A 2643-nucleotide genomic window follows, 5' to 3' on the forward strand; every position below is an offset into this window, starting at 1 on the left:
AAAAATATCCCAACAAAGGCTAATGTGAGAGTATAGTGTAGCAACTTCTTCCAAGTTTAAGAAGTTCTCCTGACATCTTTCAAAAATTCCCTGCAGCTATCACTGAAGTAGCAATTCATAACACAAGAGATGGGGAAATGTGAAACCAAGAAGAATTGCAGATTGGCAATTCTGCCTTTTCATTTTTCAGCAATCTCAGTTATTCAGCAACAAGAGCTGAGTGTTTTGGTGTAGTCATGGGGACATCTGCACATTCCATCTGTGTCTGGAAAGGCATTGTAGATATCTGAGCTTTCCATTGTATGTCTTTGAGCTTCCCAATGCCGTCAGACTCGGCTGGGCCCTTCTTACTGCTCTGTAACAACAGCTGGTCTCTAAAAGTTTTGTCCTTCAGTGGGAACTTTATTCCAAGAAATGACACTTGAAATATTTAACAACAGCTACAGCACAGACACTGACCAATCAGAATGAATGCCAGCCATAAGCATCCATTGAATACCTACCAGGTGAGTAAGCAGCCTTGAATCCGGGTGATCAATTACTCAGTTACTTTACCCCTGAGACCCTTGGGCTCCCAGATTGTCAACCCTGAACAATCAACTGGATTTCTACTTTCTGCAATCCCAATCATGACAGAAAGCCCATCCTACACTCACCCCATTTTCTTTAGGATCCTTTTTCTGCAACCCTCTTCAATTTGCAATTTTTATATCTGCCTAGGTACATCGTTACAGAAACTGGTTCTGTTCAGTGAAACAGATGAGATGGCCATTGTCTATTTGTCAGGGAGCCTGGGCTTCTGAAGCAGTGGGGATCCAAGGAGACCCAGGCAGCCTGGCTCTCAGGAAGTCACACTGGTTAAGGAGCCGCCAGACAGTTCCTGCCAGCCCGGGAATGAATGCTAAGCTGTCTCTGCCTCTACAAGTCACTCAGTCTTCATGCATATATCAGTCGGTGGCACTGGGTGGCCAGAAGTGCCAGGAAGACAAAGAGAAAGTGGCTTTTTTCTTCAGCTTTGGGGGCCACAAGCAGAGCCATGTCTTCCACTGTGCCTCACACAACTGGGGATCCTCAAAATGTGGACAGAGGGTTCACAAGGTGGGGAAGAATAGGAAGAAAAAAAAGGAAACACAAGAGAAGTGCTCACCAAAGAAAAGCAAGATAAGACTGATCAGGCCTGCAGAGCAGATCTGGGCAGGTCACATGGGGCAGCAGGAAAGTAGAGAGTAGCACGGGACAAACAGACCTCCTTACCCTCTCGTCCTCCTTGCAGGAAGAGTCAGCTGCAGGGGCCTCAAGAGGTGAAAGGAAACTGTGTTTGAATACCCTGGTCAGTATGGGAAGAAATTAGGGTAGTTAGGGAACATATGAATTTGAGTCAGGGACCTGTGGATTGTCAATCAAATGCTTTACTCAAAAACAACTAGTGTTGCTTTGAACATGCTTCAGTTCTGAACTTTAATGCAGGGAGTCGAGTAATCACTCGACTCATGACCTGCCACTACCCCTGGCTGACTGTGCCATTGCGATTGGTCACCCTCCTACCACGCCCACAGCTTCATTCCGACTTCTCCTACCTTTCCCACACTCTCCCACCTCAACACCCCTGGCCACTGCCTATGCCTGAAGCTCAGCACCCCACATGCCCTCAGTGATGGACTGAAGGCAGGCACTAGCTTGAACATCACTGATGCTTCCCACCAGGATGTTGTATAGAATGACATGTTGTTGTAGGTTCCAAAACAATTTTCCAGCCACTTAGAATTATTGGATGTTAGAACAGGTATTAACAGGGGATTATGCCCCAAACGACCCCCAAAAGTAGAAGTTCTCTGATTCCTCCTCAGTCCTACTAAATTGGAATTTCTAGGGAGTAATCGGTATTTTTGATAAGATCTGTCAGTAATTCTGATGCCAAGTCAGACTGGATGACCTCTGATTCAGCCTGTCCTGCCATAATATAAACTTCAAAGAAGAGCAGCTAATTAGAACTTCTGAAACACATGCAGGTTATTGGTGAATTGACCATGACTTGTGCCAGCAAGATGAAGTCACCTGAGAAAACTGACACAAGCTATAGGAAGGATGGTAGTGAGTGACAAGCAAGCCTAACATCAGGAAAAGAGAACCCACAGCTAAGTGGCAGTAGGGGGCACCTGGATTTGAACCAGGGACCTCTTGATCTGCAGTCAAATGCTCTACCCCTGAGCTATACCCCCTTGCCTGGTGGACATTCCTCCTTAGCATATTTCACCTGTGTTGCCACACCCAAGGATTCTATAGTGCAGTGTAAATTGTATTCATTCCCAGCCAGCTTATGGAAATTGGCAGCCCTACCACAAATGACTAGACACTGCTCTTCAGGCCATGGGTTCACTGCTTCACTCCCCCAGAGAACCCCCATCACTTCTCACTTGTCTAATGGCAGCTTTCTACCTTGTAGCCACAACCTGAACTCCTTCAACTGAGGTCTCCTCCTGTTCCCTTACTCAGTACCTGATGGGAGTAGGGGTTGGGGGAGAGGCAAGTTTAAGTATCAAGGCTATTTTCACAACAATGTATCATAACAAATCATCCCAAAATTGGCTGCATGAAACAATAAGCATGTATTCTCATGCTCATAGGTCAGCAGCATGGGTGCCA

The 2643-nt window shown here is 46.1% G+C and overlaps 1 non-coding gene across 1 annotated transcript; it reads right to left on the reverse strand.

The window, feature by feature from the left end:
* Window positions 1–2147: 2147 nt before the first annotated feature.
* TRNAC-GCA lies at window positions 2148–2219 on the reverse strand. The gene has a single exon. It is a non-coding gene; the product is annotated as a tRNA-Cys (tRNA).
* Window positions 2220–2643: the final 424 nt, after the last annotated feature.

This window comes from Mandrillus leucophaeus, unplaced genomic scaffold (assembly GCF_000951045.1).
Source record: "Mandrillus leucophaeus isolate KB7577 unplaced genomic scaffold, Mleu.le_1.0 Scaffold767, whole genome shotgun sequence".
Classification (NCBI taxonomy): domain Eukaryota; kingdom Metazoa; phylum Chordata; class Mammalia; order Primates; family Cercopithecidae; genus Mandrillus; species Mandrillus leucophaeus.